The sequence below is a fragment of the Neomonachus schauinslandi genome, chromosome X (assembly GCF_002201575.2).
Source record: "Neomonachus schauinslandi chromosome X, ASM220157v2, whole genome shotgun sequence".
Classification (NCBI taxonomy): Eukaryota; Metazoa; Chordata; class Mammalia; order Carnivora; family Phocidae; genus Neomonachus; species Neomonachus schauinslandi.
Genome location: NC_058419.1, coordinates 23,345,608 through 23,371,820, shown reverse-complemented (window position 1 = coordinate 23,371,820; position 26,213 = coordinate 23,345,608). Strand labels below are relative to the sequence as shown.

The 26,213-nt window shown below is 37.9% G+C and overlaps 1 pseudogene; it reads right to left on the bottom strand.

Annotated features, from left to right (window-relative positions):
• Nucleotides 1–18,787: 18,787 nt before the first annotated feature.
• On the bottom strand, nt 18,788–19,353 carry LOC110576164 (annotated as a pseudogene).
• Nucleotides 19,354–26,213: the final 6,860 nt, after the last annotated feature.

Sequence of the window (26,213 nt, the reverse complement as noted above, 5' to 3'; positions counted from 1 at the left end):
TGGTCCAGTGTGTCATTTAACGTCTTTATTTCCTTGTTGATCTTTTGCTTAGACGATCTGTCCATTTCAGTGAGGGGGGTGTTAAAGTCCCCCACTATTATTGTATTGTTGTCGATGTGTTTCTTTGCCTTTGTTATTAATTGCCTTATATAATTGGATGCTCCCATGTTAGGGGCATAGAGATTTACAATTGTTAGATCTTCTTGTTGGATAGACCCTTTAAGTATGCTATAGTGTCCTTCCTGATCTCTTATTACAGTCTTTGGTTTAAAATCTAATTTGTCTGATATAAGGTTTGCCACCCCAGCTTTCTTTTGGTGTCCACTAGCATCGTAAATGGTTTTCCACCCCCTCACATTCAATCTGGGGGTGTCTTTGGGTCTAAAATGAGTCTCTTGCAGACAGCATATCGATGGGTCTTGTTTTTTAATCGAGTCTGATAGCCTGTGTCTTTTGATTGGGGCAGTTAGCCCATTTACATTCAGGGTAACTATTGAAAGATAGGAATTTAGTGCCATTGTATTGCCTGTAAGGTGACTGTTACCGTATATTGTCTGTGTTCCTTTCTGGTCTATGTTGCTTTTAGGCTCTCTCTTTGCTTAGAGGACCCCTTTCAAGATTTCCTGTAGGGCTGGTTTTGTGTTTGCAAATTCCTTTAGTTTTTGTTTGTCCTGGAAGCTTTTTATCTCTCCTTCAATTTTCAATGACAGCCTAGCTGGATATAGTATTCTTGGCTGCATATTTTTCTCATTTAGTGCTCTGAATATATCCTGCCAGTCCTTTCTGGCCTGCCAGGTTTCTGTGGATAGGTCTGTTGCCAATCTAATGTTTCTACCCTTGTAGGTTACAGATCTCTTCTCCCGAGCTACTTTCAGGATTTTCTCTTTGTCTATGAGACTCGTAAGTTTTACTATTAGATGTCGGGGTGTTGACCTATTTTTATTGATTTTGAGAGGGGTTCTCTGTGCTTCCTGGATTTTCATGCCTGTTTCCTTCCCCAAATTAGGGAAGTTCTCTGCTATAATTTGCTCCATTATACCTTCTGCCCCTCTCTCTCTTTCTTCTTCTTCTGGGATCCCAATTATTCTAATGTTGTTTCGTCTTATGGTATCGCTTATCTCTCGAATTCTGCCCTCGTGATCCAGTAGTTGTTTATCTCTCTTTTTCTCAGCTTCTTTATTTTCCATCATTTCATCTTCTACATTACTGATTCTCTCTTCTGCCTCATTTATTCTAGCAGTTAGCGCCCCCATTTTTGATTGCACCTCATTAATAGCCTTTTTGATTTCTACTTGGTTGGATTTTAGTTCTTTTACTTCTCCAGAAAGGGTTTCTCTAATAACTTCCATATTTTTTTCAAGCCCAGCTAGTATCTTTAAAGTGATGATTCTGAACTCTAGATCTGACATCGTACTAATGTCCGTATTGAGTAGGTCCCTGGCAGTCGGTATTACCTCTTGTTCTTTTTGTTGAGGTGATTTTTTCCATCTTGTCATTTTGTGCAGAGGAGAATAGATTAGTGAGAGAACAAAATGCTAGCAGAGTAAAACGTCCCCAGAAAATATACTCTAAACAAATCAGAAAAGACCTGAAGCAGTGGGAAAAGAAAGGGAAAGAGAGAAAAAAGAGAAAGAAAAAAAAGAAAAAGAAAAAGATAAAAACAAAAACAAACAAAACAAAACAACAACAACAACAACAAAAAAACAGAATGTGATCAAATATGATCAGGCTGGTATATAGATCAGTGCCACACACTATATTTGGGGTGTATTTTGGTCTTTTAGAAGAACGTGCCTCCCAAAATTTTAAAGAAAGAAAAACTTATATATGTACAAAATAAGGGTTTATATGATGAAGGGATGGAATATGAGTGTAAAGATGGAAATTATAAAAAATTTTATAAAAGGAATTGAGAAGAAGTTGTTTGAAAAAGAAAGAAGAGGATTTAAAAAAAGAAAAAAGAAAAAAAAAGGGAGAGGATGTGATCAGGCAGGGGAATAGAAAACACCATATACTAGGGATTTAGGGTATATTTTAATCTGTTAGAAGAAACTATCTCAAAATTTTAAAGAGAGAACAACTATATATATAAGCCAAAAATACAGTAACTACTATGAAGGGATAGAATATGACTCTAAAAATGAAAAATAAAAATTTTTTTTAAAAAAAGGGATTGATAAGATGGTTGAAATAGGGAAAAAGAAAAATTCAAAAAGAAAAAAAAGAAAAAAAGACAGTTAAAAAAAAATTAACTTTGAAAGACTAAAGAATCATGGTAAAAAAGCCATGAATTTTATGTGCAGTATTCCCCTAGCGCTGGAGTTCTGCCATTCTCATTGATCGGTAAACTTGGTCTTGGCTGGCTGTTCTCGCTGATCTTCTGAGGAGGGGCCTGTTGCCGTGGTTTCCAAATGTCTCTGCCAGAGGCGGAATTGCCCCACCCTTGCCCTCTCCTGGCTAAGTAATCTGCTCGGGTTTGTTCTCCGGGGCTTTTGTTCCCTGCAAGCTTTCCGTACAGCTTTGGAGGCGGAGAGTGAAAATGGCGGCCTCCCAATCTCTGCCCCGGAGCAGCCGAGAACTCGGGGCCCCGCTTCTCAGTGAGCCCCCAGAGAAAAGCCGTCAGTCACTCCCGTCTCCCCGGTCTCCGGCTGCACTCCATGCTCACCCGGCCTGTGACCGGGCGTTTCTATCTCTGGCACCCGACCCCAGGTGGAGTCTCCAAACCCAGCAGATCCCTGCGGTGCACTCCCGCGTGGCTCCTCCCGGGGGAGGAAGGTGAGTCTCCCCGGATCTGCCGCTTGTTGGGTCCCTGCTGGAGGAGCAGTGGCCTGACTGTGCCGCGGATCACGGTTTATGGCAACCCCGAGCTGAGAGCCCACGCCTGGGCTCCGCCTCTGCAGCCGGCTTCCCTGGTCCGTTACCTGGGAGCTCTGCCACACTCAGGCACCCCCGGTCTTTCTGTGACCCCGAGGGTCCTGAGACCACACTGTCCTGGAGGGTTTCACCCCCCGCTTAGCCACCAGAGTGACGTCCCTCGGCGGAGCAGACTTTTAAAATTTCCGATTTTGTGCTCCGCGGCTCTATCACTTGCCAGAGGCGGCCAACGGAGGCCCCTCCCCCACTGTCTATCCTCCCGAATATCACCTCAAATTCACTTCTCTGCACGTTCTACCTTCCAGAAAGTGGTCGCTTTTCTGTTCAGAGAGTTGTTGCTATTCCTTTCTTCGATCTCCTGTTGGGTTTGTAGGTGTTCAGAATGGTTTGATCCCTATCCAGCTGAATTCCTGAGAGGAGACAAAATCCAGGTCTCCTACTCCTCCGCCATGTTGCTCCGCCCCCCCATAAAGAAATTCTTTATTCACAAAGTAGAAAAGTTAGCTTTATAAGAAGAAAAATGTGAAGAGAAATATTCAAAAGGAAAACAATGGCACAACTGCTCAAAATCAGTCCATTGACAACAAACAAACAAATAGGGCTATTTCTTGTTAGTCTTGTCCATTTGCAGAGTGATTTTTCCCATTTTGCCTTATTTCATAAAGCTTTTACAATATTGCAATATTCTTTTTCATGGTTTATTTTCCCAAAGTAAACTTAACAGACACAGAAGTATTATTTCCTTTATTTAGATGAATAAAGTGAGTTACAAAGTTAAGAATAGTTCCTAAAATGATACAATTTGTTGATGACACCTCTTTAATCAATAAAACTGAATCTCAGTCTAAATTTTAATTGTCAGCTCATTCAACATTTTCAGAACATAAACCACATACAACATAAAGGATGATTAGCTTTTTAGATTAGTTTTAGATGCATGGCAGAGTTGAGCGAAAGGTAAGGAGATTCCTCACTTACCCTCAGCCCCAGCACAGGAACAGACTCCCCCATTATCAACATCACTCACCAGAATGGTGTATTTGTTACAATTGATAAACCTATGTTCACACATCATAATCACCCAAAGTCCATAGTTTACATTATGGTTCACTCTTGGTATTGTACGTTCTATGGGTTTGGACAAATATATAATGACACATATCTATAATTATAGTATCATACAGAATATTTTCACTGCCCAACATATTCTCTGTGTGCTGCTGATTCATTCTTTCTGCCACTCTCAACCCCTGGCATTCACTGAACTTTTTACTGTCTCCATAGTTTTGAATTTTCCAAAATGTCATACTGTTGAAATCATATAGTATGTAGACTTTTCATATTAGCTTTTTTCACTTAGCAATATGCATTTACATTTCTTCCATGTCTTTTCATGGTTTGATAGCTCATTTCTTTTAAGCACTAAGTAATATTCTATTATCTGTGTGTATCAAAGTTTGTTTATCCATTCACCTACTAAAGGATATCTTTTTTCCTTCCAAGTTTTGAAAATAATGAATAAAGCTGCTATATACATTCATGTGCTGGCTCTTATGTGGACATGTTTCAAGTCCTTTAGATAAATACCAAGGAGAATGACTGCTGGACTGTATGGTAAAAGTATGTATAATTTTGTAAGAAACTGCTAAACTCTCTTCCAAAGTAGCCAAACCATTTTGCATTCCCATGAGCAATGAATGAGGGTTCTTGTTGCTCTACATCATCACCAGGATTTGAGGTTGTCAGTTTTCCAGATTTTGGCCATACAAATAGGTATGTAGTGGTATCTCATTGTTTTAATTTTCATTTTCTTGATGATACGTGATGTCGAGCATCTTTTTTTATCTTTATTTACCATTGGTATAACTTTTTTGGTGAAGTATCTGTTAAGGTCTTTGGCCCATTTTTAATGTTTGTTTATTTTCTTATTGTTAAGTTTTAAGAGTTCTTTATATATTTTGGATAACATTTCTTTATCAGATGTGTCTTTTGCAAATATTTGCTTCTAGTTTGTGACTTGTCTTCTTATACTCTTGATATCTTTTGCAGAGCAGAAGTTTTTAATTTTAATGAAGTCCAGCTTATCAGTTACTTCTTTCATGGATGATTCCTCTGGTGTTGTAACTACAAAGTCATCATCAAACTCAAGGTCATCTAGGTTTTCTCATTATCTTCTAGGAGTTTTATATTTGTGTTTTATCTATTTATTTTAGGTTGGGGGGAGGACAGGGGGAGAGGAAGAATCCCAAGCAGACTCCATGCTGACCATGGAGCCTGATGCTGGGCTCCATCTTAAGACCCTAAGATCATGACCTGAGCTGAAACTAAGAATCAGACTTAACAGACTGTGCCACACAGGCACCTCCCTGATGGGTGTCAGGTCTTTATCTGGATTCATTTTTTTGCATGTGGACATCTAGTTGTTCCAGCACCATTTGTCAAAAAGACTATCTTTGCTCCCTTGCATTTCTCTTGCCCCTTTGTCAAAGATCAATTGATTATTTTTATTGTTTTACACAACCTTAAAGGCCATGCATTGTCTGGTCCCTATTGACCTCTCTAGCTCATGCTACTTTCTCCTAGACTGTTCCCTTCCATTCTTAAGGTCTCACTCAATTATCATCTTTTTTGAGTGACCTTCTTTGAGTATTTTTCATTTCCTTTTTTGAGCATTCTTTCTAAGATAGATTTCTTATTTCTGTTGTCTAGTTACTATCTCACATCACCCTGTTTTGATTTCTTTAAAAAGCTTGTCACATTGTATACTTTCTTATATATTTGTCTACTTAATCATTTCGTATAGTCCCTCCTCCAGCAATCTATTCACTAGAACATAAGCTTTGCAAAGGTGGGATATCATTTCTTTCTGTCTCTGCTCTATTTACAGTTCCCAGAACAATGACTTGATGTAGTACGTTTCAGTAAATATTTTTTAATAAACCAGTACTTATTTTAGAAATATATTCCTCAATATGAAAAATATAGAACAAAGTTTGGCTAGAGAAAGATATGCTTTACTTATCTAAAATTATTATTAATTTTGGGGGACAGGTCTTTATGTTTTCTATTGGTTTATGTGTTACTGCTAATGCATAATTGCTCCAGATGTTGACCATATTCAAGTGCCTATGCCATGTGCATCTGTACCTGATCTCATTTATTTTTCAGAATATGCCTGTTAAGTAGGTAAGATTATTCCCAATTTGAAATAACTGAGACTCATAGGTTAGGGATTTATTTAAGATCACACAACCATTAAGTTGCAAAACCAGAATTCCAACTAAGATTTCTGACGCCAAAACCTGCATTCTTTTTATTGTATCACATTGCCTTCCTCTCTAAAGTGATCCCAAGACTATAAAAATGCTTCAGTATGAGCCCCATTAAATTGGGAAATAGCCAAACAACTGATATATTTCTACTTCTATCAGGGATGTCTTAGGGACTAGAACCTCAAAGGACACAGTGATAAAGAGAGAATTATGAAAGCAGAGAAAATCTGAGAGAGCCTGACCCTATAATGAGCACCTGTTCTGCACAAAGTGTTATAAAAATATCTGAAACAAATAATACTTTATATGTTAAAAAAAGAAAATAGTAGGAAGGGTAAAATGAAGGTGGGGAAATCGGAGGGGGAGATGAACCATGAGAGACTATGGACTCTGAGAAACAAACTGAGGGTTCTAGAGGGGAGGGGGGTGGGGGATGGGTTAGCCTGGTGATGGGTATTAAAGAGGTCATGTATTGAATGGAGCACTGGGTGTTACACGCAAACAATGAATCATGGAACACTACATCAAAAACTAATGATGTAATGTATGGTGATTAACATAACATAATAAAATTTAAAAAAAAAAGAACTGCAAAGGCATGTTGAAAAATCAACAAAAGCTTTTCAAAATATTTGTGTGATAGAATTAAATTTGGGGAAAGCAATAAAATAAAAGACATGTTTCACAAACATAAAAAAAATATTTCAAAGAATTGTGGATGCTTAGAATAGAGGAGTTTTGGAGAGTCCTAAAAATTGTTATATTTAATTTTTTGAGAGCAAATATATTTTCATTTGTTTATTTTTTTGATTTATGGCTAAATGCTCTTTATATACTTTTAATTTTTTTCAAGTTTTTATTTAAATTCTAGTTAGCTAAGATATAATGTAATTTTGGTTTCAAAACTAGAATTTAGGGATTCATCACTTACACCCAGTACTCATCACAAAACAAATGAACACAGGAGAAGGGGAAAAAAAAGAGAGAGGGAGGCAAACCATAAGAGACTCTTAAAAACTGCTTTAAATTACTCAAAAAGTGGGGCCCCTGAGTGGTGCAGTGGGTTAAGCATCTGACTCTTGGTTTCAGCTCAGGTCATGATCTCAGGGTGGTGATCTCAGGTTTGTGAGATCTAGCCCTGTGCACAGTTTGCTTAAGATTCTCTTTCCCTCTCCCCCTCCCCCTCCCTCTCTCTAACATAAATAAATAAATCTTTTAAAAAATAAAATTAAATAAATAAAAAGAGAAAGAAAAATGTTGATTTTTGAGACTTCAGAGAGCTAAACAGGGTTGACTAGTGAAAGATGAGAAGTGACAAATATATACTCAAAGTCAAGAAGAATTTTCAAACTATTGTATTAGTTCAAAAAAGAGATAGTGAGCTTCCTTGTAGTGAATGTGCTATGCTGGGGGGTGGGTGATGATGTAGCATTGCATTGTGGTGAACACTGAAGCATCAAGAGTGTTTATAGTAGATGACTGACATTTCACATCATTTGTGACACAAACACCCTCTGATCTTAAAACTCTCCAGAACTGGAGATAAGGAAGTTCTAAGAAATAGTGCCGAATGTATACTGGTCTAAATATATACGGATCCAAAGACAAAACTAACTGTAACTATATCAACCTTGTTTTTTTCCTGTGAACTACAGGTATGGTGGATTTGTATTGTGTCAATTTAGCTAGGCTAGAACTATGTTTTTCAGAACTCTTTTGTCTGCAGTTCAAGGGGTATTTGGAACACACAAAAAAATATTTCACGCAGGATTTGAAGGCTCAGGAGATCAATTTAGGACATTCAGTGCTGTTGCACTCCATGTTTGTTGTTTCTTATCTGTTGACTCTTGTTGGCATGGGACAGAAGCCCCTTCAGTTTCCATGGGATCTCCTCCATCGGTCAGATTCTCTGACTCCTAGACCAGATGTGTGTTTAGCTCTGTGATGAGGAATATCAGCTTCTTCATGGTTAAATAGGTGATGGGTATTTAGGAGGGTGCTTGTGAAGAGCATTGGGTGTTGTATGTAAGTGATGAATTACTAAATTTTATACCTGAAACTAATATTACACTGTATGTTAACTAACTGGAAATTTTTAAATTTTTTTATGGAAACATTTTTTTATTATGTTCAGTTAAATACATCACTAGTTTTTGATGTAGTGTTCAACGATTCATTAGTTGCATATAACACCCAGTGCTCATCACCACAGGTGCCCTCTTTAATACCCATCACCCAGTTACCCCATCCCCCCACCCCCCTCCCCTCTGTAACCCTCAGTTTGTTTCCTGGAGTCCAGAGTCTCTCATGGTTTGTTTTCCTCTCTGATTTCTTCCCATTCAGTTTCCCCTCCCTTCCCCTGTGGTCCTCCACACTATTCCTTATGTTCCACGTATGAGTGAAACCATATGATAATTGTCTTTCTTTGCTTGACTTACTTCACTTAGCATAATCCCCTCCAGTTCCTTCCATATCGATACAAATGGTAGGTATTCATCTTTTCTGATGGCTGAGTAATATTCCATTGTATATAAAAACTTGAAAAAAGAAAAAATCAAAATTGAAAGCCTCAAAGTGATGCAGGTGTCAGTGCATGCTTGTGAGATTCAGTCAATTCTTGCAGTTTCCAGTTTGTTTTTACACTTCTGTATTCTCTCCCTTGCTGACCTCAGGCTCCAGCACCTGACGTGGAAGCATCATGTGTACACAGACTGTTTAATTAGCTTCCACAATTGCATAAAGTAAACATCCTTTTACATAAGATCTATCTATCTATATCTATATCTATCTATCTATCTATCTATCTCCTTTTTGACAAAAACTCGAATGATACAAAAGGAAACAATTTCAGCTAGTTGAGAATTCTTGTTATTCCCCTTCTGATTTATTGAGAGTGTACACTGCATTTAAATATAGGGGTTATGATTTGACACAAATATATAAAAATGCACATGATAATGAGCTCTCTGTAATGGGGCTCAAAGCTAAGGGCTTATATATAATTACTCTGTGTAAAATAGAAGTAGACATTACAGATGAAGTCAGACTAATATATTCATTACTGTGTGTAGAACAGTAGACATTACAGATAAAGTCAGAGTAATATATTTACTTTCAGTGCTAGTTACTGAATAACAATGACCTATTTTTCTCTCTTTCTAAGACTTCTGTACACACACATTCACCTCTTAAAAGACCAATGAACACATGATTAATATGATGAAGTTGACTTCAATCTAAATACACATAAATGAAAAACTATTTCAAGTGTTTCCATGGAAGTAACAACAAAAATCTTTGATTACTAGAGGCATAGTTTAAGTTCCAGCTGGTTGTGTGGGTATGTAGTTCAGCACTAAGAATAGTTTCTAGCTGTCAAAATGAAAAACACATACAGGTACACATACATGCCCAAGCACACACACAAACCCCTTATAATCCATGTTCCCCAAATCAGGTCCCTGTAGCTGAAACAGAATGAAGCATTCTGGAAACCCAGGATCACTTCATCATCTTCTTTATCTTGTCCCTAATAAAATATAGAGTGTTACTGTTACTTGCCCTATGCCCATGCCAAGTGATAGTTTCTTCCTCACCAATAATTAACATGTGCACAAGTCTATTCTGTTATGTGTCATCTTGTCTCAGATGCTCAGACAGGCAACATAATTCACTGCTGTGGAATTACATAAGGAATTAGATTTTCCCAGTAAAGCCAATCAGAGCACCCAAAAAAACCCAAATAATCCGGTCAAGAAATGGACAGAAGACATGAACAGACTCTTCTCCAAAGAAGACGTACAAATGGCCAACAGACACATGAAAAAATGCTCCACATCACTTGCCATCAGGAAAATACAAATCAAAACCACGATGCGATACCACCTCATACCAGTCAGAATGGCCAAAATTAACAAGACAGGGAACAAGAAATGTTGGTGAGGATGTAGAGAATAGGGAACCCTCTTACACTGTTGGTGGGAATGCAAGCTGGTACAGCAACTCTGGAAAACAGTATGGAGGTTCTTCAAGACGTTAAAAATAGAGCTACCCTACAACCCAGCAATTGCACTACTGGGTATTTACCCCAAAGATACAAATGTAATGATCCAAAAGGGCACCTGCACCCCAATGTTCATAGCAGCAATGTACACAGTAACCAAACTGGAAGGAGCTGAGATCTCCTTCCACAGATGAATGGATAAAGAAGATGTGGTCCATATATACAATGGAATATTACTCAGCCATCAGAAAGGATAAATATCTACCATTTACATCAACATGGATGGAACTGGAGGGATTATGGTAAGTGAAATAAGTTAATCAAAGAAAAACAATTATCATATAGTTTCACTCATATGTGGAACCTAAGGAATAGTTCAGAGGACAATAGGGGTGGGGTGGAAACTGAATGGGAAGAAATCAGAGAGGGAGACAAACCATGAGACTCTGGGCTCCAGGAAACAAACTGAAGGTTGTGAAAAAGAAGATGGGTGGGAGGATGGGGTAACTGGGTGATGGGCATTAAAGAGGGCATGTGATATGATGAGCACTGGGTGTTATACTGAACTAATGAATCACTGAACACTATATCAAAAAGTAGTGATGTACTATACCTTGGCTAATTGAATTTAAATCTTAAAAAGTAATATTTTCAGCAAAGGTTTTAGCAAAAGAAGTGTCTTGATGAATTTTAGAAAATAAAAAAGATCCAGAACAAAATAAATAAATAAATAATAAATAAGCAAGCCAATTAGAGCTTTAACAGTATACTCAGAGAGCAGACACTATAGGGACATCTAAGCAGAAGATTCTCAAAGTTTGGCAGACAGAAGCCTTAGTTCTCTGCATCACCTCTTTACTTCTGGTCTATTACTACATTATTTTTTTCATATTTCATTTGGCTTTATTGACTATATTCCCTGGGTTTATTTTAGTTTAGTGAAACATCTGTATATTTTCAGGTTGACATTTATAATACGTATCATCATCTTTGGTGTAATACTTAGGATTTCTCTCAATATATTGCTTTCATCTGAAAAAGTGAATTTTTAACTACATGGTTTAAACTACTTTGTAAACCAACAGCCACATGCACTCTTGGCAAAGGGACTTCAATAATAAACATAATAGTTAACCTTTATAAAGTGCTTACTATATGCCAAGCATCATAAAACCCTAAGAATTTTTCTTAATAGTTTGGAATTCTAATCTACATAACCATCCTATGAAATATTATATAATCTCCACTATAAAAACACAGAAATTGAGGCACAGTGAGATTAAGAATTTGGCTAAAATCACTCTGCTAATAATTGTTGGAGCCAGAATGAAAAGCCAATCATTTTGCTTGAAGAGGCAGTCTCTTAACCACCACAGTTACTACTTTTACTTAGGTCCCTAGTCAGCACCAATCAAAATATGCAAGAATTATAAAATGGAAAATAGAATAACATGATGAAGGGAGTGGGGTTTCAACCTGTTGCATTAGTTAAAGGTGTATGTATATAGCAGGATTTGATTTTATATGGCTTCCCCAGACATCACTTTCATGATGTAATTTCCCTGTGCAAACATCTTACAATTCCCTATAGAATTAAGTTGAAACCTCAGCCTGGCTTTCAAAGTTAACTTGTTGCCTTAGTCTGTTTGGGCTGGTATAACAAAACACCACAGACTGGGTAGCTTATAAACAACAGAAATTTATTTTTCAAAGTTCTGGAGGCTGGAAGTCTAAGATCAAGTTGCCAGTATGGTCTCATTCTCTGGTGAGGGTCCTCTTCCTGTTTCATAGCCAGTGCCTTCTCTCTGTGTCCTCACAGGGATCTCTTGAAACCTCTTTTATAAAGCACTAATCTCCAATTTGTGAGGGTTCCACTTTTATGGTTTAAACACCTTACAAAGGTCCAGTATACTAATACCATCACATCAGGCATTAGGAGGAGTTAAACATGAATTTTGAAGGGATACAAACATTCAGACCAGCAGCTATATTCTAGCTCACTTGTTCTATCTACGTATTGGTCTGTCTACCATATAAGAATTCATACTTCTAGTCAACATCCTTATTTTTTCTACACATTATAACTTCTATACTTTTTCTCATGCCATTCTCCCCCTGTCTAGGATCTTGTCCCTAAGAAAAACCCCAACAATCTATCAACATCTCTGAAGCTTCACCATCTCTTTAAGGTACAATGATCTCTCACCTTTGAAATAATCTACCATTGTTTCTGGAAGCATGTATTTACTTATTATTTTATAGTTTTATTTGAACATTCTTATCTAAAGGTGCATTTTGTCTCCTAAATCATGTTAACTTAGAGATAGGTACAAGGTTTTACTTCTTGTATATTTCTTGTATACTTGTGTAGTTCTCTAGCATCTTTGTGTATTGGCACACACTCAGCAGATTATCAATTAATAACTATTGAATTAGGTTGAATTATCAGGTCGTTTGAGAGACTCTATCTTTATCCTCAGTAAAATATACCACTCACTCAAATCAATGAAGTAGCAATAATTGGCAGATTTAATATTGATTTGTAATAATGTTAGTATAATTGTTAACTGGTAATTTATGCTTAAGAACTGTATTTTCGGGCACCTGGGTGGCTCAGTTGGTTAAGCAACTGCCTTCGGCTCAGGTCATGATCCTGGAGTCCCGGGATCGAGTCCCGCATCGGGCTTCCTGCTCGGCAGGGAGTCTGCTTCTCCCTCTGACCCTCCCCTCTCTCATGTGCTCTCTCTCATTCTCTTTCTCTCAAATAAATAAATAAAATCTTTAAAAAAAAAAGAACTGTATTTTCAAAATTAATTGAGTTGATGGAAAGAAATACTGATAATTTTACTAAGCTTACCATGCTTGTCTTGCATTGATATTCCTGAGAAGACCATTATTATTCAATGGCCTGGCCTCTCTGGGGTTTTAAAATGTATGTTTACCTTAGAGAAAGTTGTCTTATCTCAAAGTCTTAGGATCGGATGAAAAATTCCTGGTACAAAATGCATTTGAAATATTTAGAATAAATAAAAAAGGACCCCATCTCAAAAGGCCAAATATTAATTTGACTTCCATCATCAATCCTATTCAGAAGCTACCTTAATTTCTTTTATTTAACAACTCTTTATCAACCTATTTTGTATTTGGAATAAGCTAATATGAAATTCTGCTACCCTGCTTCATGAAGATATTTGCATAAAAGTGGAACTGAAAATAAACTGGAAGAAGGAGAGGAATTAGGGGAGAAAGTCCATTTTTATTCTGCTTTTAGATCCAATTGTCTTTTTTCCAATATTAAAAACTTTATTTTTATCTAAAAAGAACTACAGGGGCGCCTGGGTGGCTCAGTCGTTAAGCGTCTGCCTTCGGCTCAGGTCATGATCCCAGGGTCCTGGGATCGAGCCCTGCATCAGGCTCCCCGCTCCGCGGGAAGCCTGCTTCTCCTTCTCCCCCTCCCCCTGCTTGTGTTCTCTCTCTCGCTGTGTCTCTCTCTGTCAAATAAATAAATAAAATCTTAAAAAAAAAAGAACTACAGATTCATTTAGGGATTGTTAAAACAAAGTTTATCTTGTTTCTGATTTTATTGATTATCCTCAACACCTCTCAGTAGACATGGTGTATGAGATACATATATTTCTTCTATAAAGAGTTCATTTGTTCACCCTGGGGTAAGCAAAAAAATACACAGATGGAAATTATCATAAAACTTTCTTTGTCAGCCAATCATATTCTATTCAACAACTACTTTTGTGTGATAAGAGGGAAATTAGAGAGAAATCAGTTGTTGGAAAATAAGAAAGGCATAGGAGATATTCTTTCTTGGCAGATGGGGATAATATAGTATGTGCATTGTGCTACTTTTACTTTTAGGTCTATCAAAGGGATCTTGAATAAATTGGGAAATACAAAGTCCAGAATTAGTAGTTTCATTCTCTAGATGGAATAGACTGAAAGTTATGGACAAAACCAAAGGTCACATAATTAGTTAATGATAGAGTTAAGACAGTAATAAGTATCTAAACTCCTCGCCCAGTGTCCTCATTTGACCCCACCATTATACAGGCTGAAGTATCTGACAGGGAGATTCGCTGATGGATTTTTTCTTTCTTTGTGAAAATAGTTCAATCCTAAATCCACAAAACAATCCATGTAATAGTTATATTGGAGTATTCATCTTTATTTTTTTTTAAAGATTTTATTTATTTATTTGAGAGAGAGAGAATGAGAAAGAGAGCACATGAGAGGGGGGAGGGTCCGAGGGAGAAGCAGACTCCCTGCCGAGCAGGGAGCCTGATGCGAGACTCTATCCCGTGACTCCAGGATCATGACCTGAGCCGAAGGCAGTTGCTTAACCGACAGAGCCACCCAGGCGCCCCGGAGTATTCATCTTTAATCAAGAATACTTTGTGCCTTCTCCTGTGGACATAATTACATTTTATGTAAACTGTGTCCTGTTGTGATGTGCTGGGAATCCAGTTTCTACATCATTTCCTTGTCCTCCTATACATACAAAAATACTACATTTCCTGCTCTCTTTCACATAGGTAGTGGTATGTAACTAGCTCTGGCCAATGGAATGTGGACAGTACTCTGAGGAGGCCCTCTGGGATGGCAGAACCACTAAATAGGAGGATCTCTGAGTCACAGTCACTGCTTGGGGTTGAGTTGTGCAAGAGAAGTTTATCCAGGAACACCTGCTTTTGCATGGAGCACTGAGATTTTGCAATAGTTTTTTTTTTTTTTAATAAACATTAATTACCTAATAATGCAGGCTTTTCCTTCCCAGTCCCAATGATTGAGGAGGCATGCATTAGAAACATAAAAATTCATGGTCATTTTTTACTGAAAATCACTCTTGTCTACAAGAGAAGTGTCACCCTTTCCAATGTCAATTGTCATCAGACTGACTATGGCAAGGTAAATATTGAAATAGGCACATGGCTCTTTTTTTCCTGCCTTCTAAACATATCCACAGGGTTTTCCCCTCCCCCCCAAAAAGAGACATATTTTCACTGCAGTTAGAACTATAATCCCCTGCAGCTATGGGTGCTACAGTTACATTTACTTTGTCTTGACACCATAGTCTGCAAGAATGAATTCTAATTGCACAATTTTAATAACCAGGGAATAAGCCACAGAAGTGCCCCAGCAACTAATACTATGATTGTAATGTAATTATAAACACCTACTGCATTTGCACATGCTTTCACCTCTATCCAAAGGGCCCCAGTCCTTCATTCTGCCTGGTAGTCCTCCATATACCCCTCAGAATTTTCTTCAAATAGCAGCCATGCCTGGAAATATGTGCATTATTGCTAAAAATTTCCCACTTCTTGGTACGTAGCAAAACTCAAGCATTTGGCTTTTGAAAACATTCTTTTTTCTAATTTTACACTTGAGATGACTCACACTTGAAAAGCAAAAAAGAACCTACTTAAGTATATGGGGAACTTACTGCCAAATTTCTGATTCCTTGGCAAAATTTCCCAGCCATGCCCACTAGTAAATTTTTGCACATACAGAGCCCAGGATGATTTGCACTTCACTTATCTGAGTAAGTTCTAAATGTTTCAGTTTATATGAAAATATTTTTCATGTATTTTCTCAATAATTCACTGATATTTTTAAAAGATATTTTTCAAGCAAAATTGTCCCCAAAATGTAAATTTATTAGTCTAAGTAATGCTGTAGGTTATTAGCCATTTTTTAAGTCTATGCAGGGAATACCACTAATTCACCAGTCCTTGATTAGGAGTTTGTCTTGGAATTATGTGCACTGATACTTTTTAAAAGATTGATGATTGATTGATTGATTGACTGATTTAAGAAAGCGGGAGGGGAGGGGCAGAAGGAGAGAGTCTTAAGCAGACTCTGTGCTGAGCAAGGAGCCCAACGCAGGGCTCAGTCCCATGACCCTGAGATCAGGACCTGAGCCGAAACCAAGAGTCAGATGCTTAACCGACTGCACCACCCGGGCGCCCCTATGTGCTCTGCAATTTAATGATCCTTTGTTCCCACCTGAGCCTTCATGTAATCCATTAACTTCCATTACATTAAGTTGACCCACAATGGTTTAGCATCTAATCTATTTCTTTCCCCTGCATTCTCTATGTTGCTATTTCCTATGTTAGATGTGTTGGTATTGATCTCTGATTACATCCCTCTATTGATTTCAACTGCATAATATTTTTTGCATCTCTTTTCTCCATTTATCTTTTTTGCCCTAATCATGCCCTTCTTTCATGCTTGGGGTCTATCATAATATCTCCCTTTGTCTCCAGTTTCTATTTGTTCTAAATCATTATACTTCTATCAGAGTAATCTTTCTAAACTTCAAAATTAATCATGCCATTCACTTTATCTAAAACTATCAATTTCCTTTTGAATAATATCTAAATTCCTCATTATGCTATTCAAGATGTCCTTCATTTCAACCTACCTCTTCAGCCTGTATTCTGATCATCATCTTCTTTGCTTCAGGCACTTTGGCCAGTACTTGTTTGGCTCTTTGCTTTTGTTCATGCTGTTCCCTCTCCCTGGAATATCCTTCTCTGCTCAATCTCTGAGTGTCAAGGTCATACCCATCTATCAAAGATTGGTTCCAAAAATATACCCTCTTTGAAGTCTTCCCCCTTGGAGTTAATTTCTTTGTTCTCTTGCCTCACACTACATAGTGTCTGGATTTGTATTCTGTTACTGTTCAGATTCTGCTTTCTAGTAATTACTTGTCAACTCTACATTTGCTGCCTATATCTCTGTCTCCTCTTCTGGTTTATGAGCCATTTGAGTAAAATAACCATTTATATTCTCATCAATATATCCTAAAATAACATATTCAATATGCACACATTTTTTTTCTGAATTACAACTTACTTTATAAGTCTCTCTAAAATTTCATAGTTTATTTTATTTAAAGATTTTATTTATTTATCAGAGAGAGAAAGAGAGAGAGCACAAGCAGAGGGAGTGGCAGGCAGAGGGAGAAGCAGGCTCCCCACTGAGCAAGGAGCCTGATGGGGTACTCGATCCCAGGACTCTGGGATCATGACCTGAGCGGAAGGCAGATGCTTAACTGACTGAGCCACTCAGGCGTCCCTATTTTATTTTATTTATTATATTGTATATTATATTTTATATTATTATATATTATATTATATTATATTATACCAGAATAGATAATATACAGTATGAATTAGTTTCAAATGTACAATATAGTGATTCAACAATCCCATACATTACTTGGTGCTCATCAAGCTAAGTGTACTCTCAATCACCTTCACCTATACCACCCATCCCCCTCCCCCCCTCCCCTCTGGTAACCATCTGTTTCTTCTTTATAGGTAAAAATCTGTTTTTTGGTTTGTCTCTCTCTTTTTTTCCCTTTGTTCCTTTGTTTTGTTTCTTAAATTCCACATATTCATAAAATCGTATGGAATTTTACTTTCTCTGGCTTATTTCACTTAGTATTATACTCTCTAGATCCATGCATCCTGTTGCAAATGACAAGATTTCATTCTTTTTTGCCACTGAATACCACATCTTCTTTATCCATTAATCTGTCAGTGGACACAGGCAGCTTCCATAATTTGGCTATTGTAAATAATGCTACAATAAACATATGGGTGCATATATTTTTTGGATTAGTGTTTTTGTAGTCTTTGAGTATACACCTGGTAGTGTGGTTACTGGATCATAGGGTAGTTCTGTTTTTAATTTTTTGAGGAACCTCCATACTATTTGCCACAGTGGCTGCACCAGTTTGCATTCCCAGTAACAGAGTAAGAGGGTTCCCCTTTCTCTGCATCCTTGCCAAAACCTGTTGTTTCCTCTGCTGTTAATTTTAGCCATTCCTCTGTTGTTAATTTTAGCCATTCTGACATTCTGATATCTCATTGTGGTTTTGATTTGCATTTCCCTGCTGATGAGTGATACTGAGCTTCTTTTCATGTGTCTGTTGGCCATCTGTATGCTTTCTTTGGAGAAATGTCTATTCACATCTTCTGCCCATTTTTTAATGTATTATTTGGCGTTTTTTTGGTGTTGAGCTGTAGAAGTTCTTTTTATATTTTGGACACTAACCCTTTATCAGATATGTCATTTGTGAATATTTTCTCCCATTCTGTAGATTGTCTTTTAGTTTTGTTGGTTATTTCCTTTGTGGTGAAGAAGCTTTTTATTTTGATGTAGTCCCAATAGTTTATTTTTGTTTTTGTTTCCCTTTCATCAGGAGACATATTTAGAAGATGTTGTTATGGTCAATGTCAGAGAAATAATTGCTGCCTGTGCTCTTTTTCAAGATTTTTTTTTATGGTCTCAGGTCTAATATTTAGTTTCTTAACCTATTTTGAGGTTATTTTTGTGTATGACTTAAGAAAGTGGTCCAGTTTTATTCTTTTGCATGTGGCTGTCCAGTTTTCCCTGCACCATTTATTGAAAAGACTCTCTTTTCCCCATTGCATATTCTTGCCTTCTTTGGCAATGATTAATTCACCATATAACTGTGGGTTTATTTCTAGGCTTTCTATTCTGTTCTATTGATCTGTGTCTATTTTTGTGCCAGTACCATATTGGTTTTTGTTTTGTTTTGTTTTCCCAAGGAGTTTATTTGGGCAGACCTGGGGACAGGGAGGCTCTGCATCTAAAATATAGTGTTGGGCCTCTTGGTGGTGAAGCATGGCTTGTACTGGTGACACAGGACTCGGTGGGGGCAGTGGAACCTTGATCTGGGAGTCACGGAACTGCTTGACTGCCAGTTAGCAGCACTTGCTGGCTGCAATCTCATCCACCTTCATGATCTGGATCGAGTGGGCCCATGCACAGTGCTGGGCACCCATGTCTCAGTAACACTGGGTGACAGCATGTGTAGTGGTCAGGTCCTGGTACTCCCAGCACATGTTGTGGGTGCCACTCTGGGAGTCATAGCACAGCCAGATACCAAAGTTCTTTACCTGCAGGGGGGATTTCTCAAACACCTGTCCACAGACAATTTCCCCTGAAGACTTTTTCATCTTCTCATCTTCTTCAACTGAGACATAAAGTACCAGAAGCAGGACTTGGTGACATCATGATTAGGTGCAAAGATTTACCTGTGATAGAGGGGTGGATTATGTCATTTGGGGTTGGCAGACAGTACCCCACCACCGTGTACTCTCACAGTGTGCCCAAGGCCCTTATGGCACACTCTCCACTCTCATTGCCCCCCATTAAAGAACCATATTGTTTTGATTACCACAGCCTTGTAATATAACTGAAGTCTAGAATTGTGATAGCTCCAGTTTTGTTTTTCTTTTTCAAGATTGCTTTGGCTATTTGGGGATTTTGTGGTTTCACACAATTTTAGGATTGTTTTTTCTAGCTCTGTGAAAAAAAAATGCTGTTGGTATTTTGATAGGGATTCCATTAAATCTGTAGATTGCACTGGGTAGTAGAGACATTTTAACAATATTTGCTCTTCCAATCCATGAGCATGGAATGTCTTTCTATTTCTTGGTGTCATCTTCAATTTCTTTCATCAGGGTTTTATAATTTTCAGAGTAAAGTTCTTTCACTTCTTTGATTAGGTTTATTCCTAGGTATATTATTATTTTTAGTGCAATTGTATATGGGATTGTTTTCTCAATTCACTTTCTGCTGCCTTATTATTAGTATATAGAAATGCAATGAATTTCTGTACATTCATTTTGTATCCTGCAATCATACTGAATTCATTTATCAGTTCTAGTAGTTTTTTTGGTAGAGTCTTTAGGGTTTTCACACATTGTATCATGTCATCTGCAAAGAGTGAAACTTTTACTTCTTCAAAAAACTTTTTACTTTTTCAAAAAAGTTTGAGAAGAGTAAGTATTAACTTTTCTTTAAATGTTTGACAGAATTCACCTGTGAAGTCATCTGGTCCTGGGCTTTTGTTTGTTAGGAGTTTTTTGATTACTGATTCAATTTCATTGTTGATAATTGGTCTGTTCAAATTTTCTATTTATTCCTTTTTCAGGTTTGGTAGGTTATATGTTTCTAGGAATTTATCCATTTCTTCTAGGTTGTCTAGTTTGTTGGCATATAACTTTTCAAAAAATTCCCTTACAATCCTTTGTATTTCTGTGATGTTGGTTATTTCTTCTTTTTTGTTTCTGATTTTGAGTATTTGAGTCCTCTCTCTTTCCCTCTCTCTCTCTTTCTTTTTTCCTCTCTCTTTTTGATGAGTCTGGCTAGAGGTTTATCAGTTTTGTTGATAGCCAAACTGTGGAAAGAGCTGAGATGCCCTTCAACAGATGAATGGATGAAGAAGAAGTGGTCCATATATACAATGGAATATGACTCAGCCATCAGAAAGGATGAATACCCAACTTTTACATCAACATGGATGGGACTGGAGGAGATTATGCTAAGTGAAATAAGTCAAGCAGAGAAAGTCAATTATCATATGGTTTCACTTATTTGTGGAACATAAGGAATAGCATGAAGAACATTAGGAGAAGGAAGGGAAAAATGAAGGGGGAGAATGGAGGGAGAGATGAACCATGAGAGACTATGGACTCTGAGAAACAAGCAGGGTTTTAGAGGGGAAGGGGGTGGGAGGATGGGTTAGCCCAGTGATGGGTATTAAGGAGGGCACATACTGCATGGAGCACTGGGTGTTATATGAAAAGAATGAATCGTGTATCACTACATCAAAAACTAATGATGTATTGTATGGTGATTAACATAACATAATAAAATAAAATTTAAAAAAAATTGTTGATCTTTTCAAAGAACCAGCATCTAGTTTCATTGATCTGTTTTTTGTTTGTTTGTTTGTTTTTTAGTTTCTATATCATTTATTTCTGCTCTCTTCTTTATTATTTTCTGCCTTCTGCTGGTTTTTGGTTTGTTTGCTCTTCTTTTTCTAGCTCCTTTAGGTATAAGGTCAAGTTATTTATTTGAGTTTTTCTTGCTTCTTGAGGTAGGCCTGTATTGTTTTTTTATTTTTTTATTCTTATGTTAATCCCCATACATTACATCATTAGGTTTAGATGAAGTGTTCCATGATTCATTGTTTGTGCACACACCCAGTGCTCCATGCAGAATGTGCCCTCCTCAATACCCACCACCAGGCTAACCCATCCTCCCACCCCACTCCCCTCTAGAACCCTGTTTGTTTTTCAGAGTCCATCGTCTCTCATGGTTCGTCTATCCCTCCGATTTCCCCCGCTTCATTCTTCCCCTCCCGCTACCTTCTTCTTCTTTTTTTTTTCTTAACATATATTGCATTATTTGTTTCAGAGGTACAGATCAGAGATTCAACAGTCTTGCACAATTCACAGCGCTTACCAGAGCACATACCCTCCCCAGTGTCTATCACCCAGTCACCCCATCCCTACCACCCCACCCCCCACTCCAGCAACTCTCAGTTTGTTTCCTGCAATTAAGAATTCCTCATATCAGTGAGATCATATGATACATGTCTTTCTCTGTTTGACTTATTTCACTCAACATAATACCCTCCAGTTCCATCCACGTCATTGCAAATGGCAAGATCTCATTCCTTTTGATGAGGTAGGCCTGTATTGTTATAAACTTCCCTCTTAGAACCACTTTTGGTGCATCCCAAAGATTTTGGACTATTGTCTTTACATTTTCATTTCTCTCCATGCAATTTTTGACTTCTGCTTTGATTTCCTGGTTGACCCATTCATCCTTCAGTAGCATGTTATTTAACCTCCATGGATTTGTGGTCTTTCCAGATTTTTTTCTTATCCTTGACTTCTAGTTTCGTAGTGTCATGGTCAGAAAAGATGCTTGGCATTACTTTGATTTTTGAATTTGTTAAGACTTGTTTTGTGGCCTCATATGCGATCTATCCTGGACAATGTTTCATGTGCACTTGAAAAGAATGTGTATTCTGCTTTTTAGGATGGAATTTTCTGAATATGCCTGTTAAATCCATCTGGTGCAGTGTATCATTCAAAGCCACTGATCCTTGTTGATTTTCTATTTAGATGATCTGTCCTTTGATGTAAAAGAGGTGTTCAAGTCTGTTATTATTATTGTATCATTATCAATTAGTTCTTTATATCTGTTATTAACTGTTTACTATATTTGGGTGCTCCTGTGTTAGGTGCAAAAATATTTACAATGGTTATGTCTTCTTTCATTGTCCCTTTAATGATTATATAGTGTCCTTCTTTGCATCTGCTTAGAGACTTGGTTTTATTTTTTTTAATTTTTTTTTAGATTTTTAAAAATTTATTCATTTGTGAGAGAGAGAGAGAGCAAAAGCACAAGCAGAGGGGAGGATCAAAGGGAGAGGGAGAAGTAAACTCTCTGCTGAGTGGAGAGCCCAATGTGGGGCTCAATCCCAGGACCCAGGGATCACAACCTGAGCTGAAGGCATATGTTTAACTGATTTAGCCACCCAGGTACTCCAAAGTCTTTGTTTTAAAGTGTATTTTGTCTGATATAAGTATTACCACCCTGGATTTCTTTTCACATCCATTTTCATGATAAATGTTTCTCCATCCACTCACTTTCAATCTGCATGTATCTTTAGGTCTGAAATGAGTCTCTCATAGGCAGCATACAGATGGATCTTCTATTTTTTTAAGATTTTATTTATTTACTTGAGAGAGAGCAAGGCGGGGGGGGGGGGAAGAGAGCACAGAGGAAGAGGGAGAAGCAGACTTCCTGCTGAGCAGGGAGCCTGATGTGGGGCTCGATCTCAGGACCCTGAGATCATGACCCCAGCCAAATGCAGACACTTAAGAGACTGAGCTACCCAGATGCCCCAAGATGGGTCTTCTTTTTAAGTCCATTCCATCACCCTATGTCTTTTGATTAGAGCATTTAGTCCATTTACATTCAAAGTAATTATTGATAGGTATGTATTTATTTCCATTTTGTTACTTGTTTCATGGTTGTTTTGTAGATTTTCTCTGTTCCTTTCTTCTCTGGCTCTCTTCTCTCACCATAGGTTGGCTTTCTTTAGTGATATACTTGGCTTCCTTCCCCTTCATTTTTTTTTTAAGATTTTATTTATTTATTTGATAGAGAGAGAGAGAGAGGAATCACAAGTAGGCAGAGTGGCAGGGAGCAGCAGAGGGAGAAGCAGGCTCCCTGCTGAGCAAGGAGCCTGATGTGGGACTCGATCCCAGGACCCTGGGATCATGACCCAAGCCAAAGGCAGACGCTTAACGACCGAGCCACCCAGGCGCCCCTCCCCTTCATTTTTTGCATATCGATCACTGGTTTTTGATTTGTTACCACTAGGTTTGTATATAACATCTTCTGCATATGGCAGGCTATATTAAAGTTATGGTTGTTAAATTTGAATCCATTCTTTACTCTCCCCCCAACATTTTAGGTATATGGTGTCATACTTTACATCCTTTTATTTTGCAAGTCCCTTGACTAGTTTTTACAGATACAGTTGTTTTGTTTGTTTAGTGGTTTGTTTTTAATGCTTTTGTGTTTCTTACTTTTCTTACTCTTACTTATGGCTTTTCATTTCCACTTAAAGAGTCCTCTTTAACATTTCTTTTAGGGCTGATTTAATGTTCATGAACTCCTTTAGCTTTTGTTTTTCTGTGAAACTCTATCTCTCCTTCTATTCTGAAAAATAACCTTTCTGGATAGAGTATTCTTTGTTGTAATTTTTTTTTTTTTCCTTTCAGCACTTTGAATATATCATGCCACTGTCTTCTGGTCTGTAAAGTTTCTGCTAAAAAATCCACTGATAACCTTATGGGGTTCCCCTTGTATGTAGTTGTCTCCTTTTCTCTTGTTGCTGTTAAAATTCTCACTGCTTTTTGCTATTTTAATTACTATGTGTCTTGGTGCAGAAGTCCTTGGGATGATTTTGTTGGGGGATCTCTGTGCCTACTGGATCTGGATATCTGTTTCCTTCTCCAGATTATGGAAGTTTTCAGATATTATTTCTTCAAATACATTTTGTGCCCCCGTTTCTCTCTTTTCTTCTGGGATCCCTATAATGCAAATGTTATTATGCTTGATGAAGTCACTGAGTTCCCCAAGTCTATTCTCATTTTGCATATTTTTTCTCTCCCCTCCATTACTCTGTCCTCTAGATCATGAATTTAGTCTTCTGACTCCTGTAGTCTTCTATTTATTACATCTGGTGTACTTTTAATTTCATTTATTGGGGCGCCTGGGTGGCTCAGTCCTTAAGCATCAGCCTTCGGCTCAGGTCATGATCCCAAGGTCCTGGGATCGAGCCCTGCATCAGGCTCCTTGTTCTACAGGAAGTCTGCTTATCCCTCTCCCACTCTCCCTGTTTGTGTTCCCTCTCTTGCTGTGTCTCTCTCTGTCAAATAAATAAATAAAATCTTTAAAAATTTTCATTTATTGTATTCTTCATCTTTAATTGGTTCTTTTTTTATGTGTTTTCCATCTCTTTATTAATGATCTCACCAATGTCCCCCACTCTTTCCTGAAGTCCAGTATCTTTATGATCATTAATTTAAATTCTCTATCAGACATATTACTTATATGCATTTCACTTAACGGTCCTGCTGTGGTTTTATCCTGTTCTTTCATTTAGGACTTTTTCCTCTGTCTCCTCACTTTATTTATCTCTCTGTGTCTGCTTCTCTGTGTTCAGAAAGTCAACTATGTCTCTTGCTCTTGAAAGTAGTGGATGGGGTGTGCATATTTAACAAAGTGGCACTGGTCCTTTGCTAGAGGGGATGCACAGCCACACTGAGACTAGGGCTAGCCAGGCTGAAATCTGCAAAGCATGCATGGGTGGGGCATACAGTTTTAACAAGGTTGTGTATTCTCTGGTGGCGGTGACCAGCTGCCACTGCTGCAAAGACCAAAGCTTGGCAAAGTGCACAGTGGGGAGATTGGTATTGGTATGGCTTGTGATGGTTTTCTGGGGGGTTTGACCCACAGTGCCAGGGCTGACGAAGGCTCAGCTTGAGGGAGCAGGACACATAGTAAGCAAGTTAGGTTTTGAATGCCAGCACTTTGCTGGTTCCTGCAGGTGGCTGTGTGTTTATCTGGGCTGCGGGGGAGGGAAATGGCACCTGTCAGCTCCTTTGTTCCTGGAGGAGCCTCCCGAGGAAATCTGTCCCTCTGGAACATGCTCTGTGATTAGTAAATAATTCTCCCTCTTATTATTTTCTTAACACTCTGCATCTTGTCCATAAACTTCTCAGGTTCATTTATGAAAAAAACAAAAACAAAACCAAACAAACAAAAAAAACAAAAAACCTCAGCCATTGGTTTCAGACTTGCTTATTTATCTAATTTAAGTTACTTTTCAGTTGCAAATGACATGGTTACAAGAGATAAGAACAGAAAAATAGCTTCATTTCTCTTGATTGTGCACCAGAATAGTTGCACACAACAGTGGACAATTTGCCACACTGGGCCTTGTGACTAGAAAGCACACTAAAAGACCATTCATGCTTATTGCATATGCACTAGGGTTAACAAGTAGATCAGTGTTCAGTTATAAGCAGAATTGGGCCAAAGACTGGTTGTAACTATTCTAGTTCATGTATGCCTTATAGCAGTTTAGCCTCAAAATTTCACATAAAAAAAGTCATAAAAGTCAATGGGCAAATTCAATTAAAAATTTGTGTATATTAGAGACTTCAGGGGAAGATTGTGGAGTAGGAGGACCCTAAGCTCAACTCTCCTATGGATACAATTAGATAACACTCACCTCAGTGTAAATAACTCAGAAAATGCCTCAAAGACTGGCAGAATAAACTCCACAACTAAATGTGGAGAAGGGGACTTTGAAGAGTGTAGAAAGGGGAGAGATGTGGTGGGAAGCTAAATGGACTCTTGAGCCATCTGCTGGGGGGAGCTGTGGGCATGGATAGGGGAGAGAAATAGACAATCACACCAGGGAGCCCACACTGGGAAGACAAATCCCCATAGTGTTTGGTTTTGAAAACCAGAGGGGCTTAATTGCATGAGTTCTTACAACCAGGGGGCTTAAAGACTGGAAATTTAAATATCAGTGGGCTGGACTCTGGAAGAGTCTGGAGGGTGATAAGAAACTGAGTCTCCACCCTTACAAAGACAGGACAACAAATAGCTCAAAGAGATACAGCACAGAA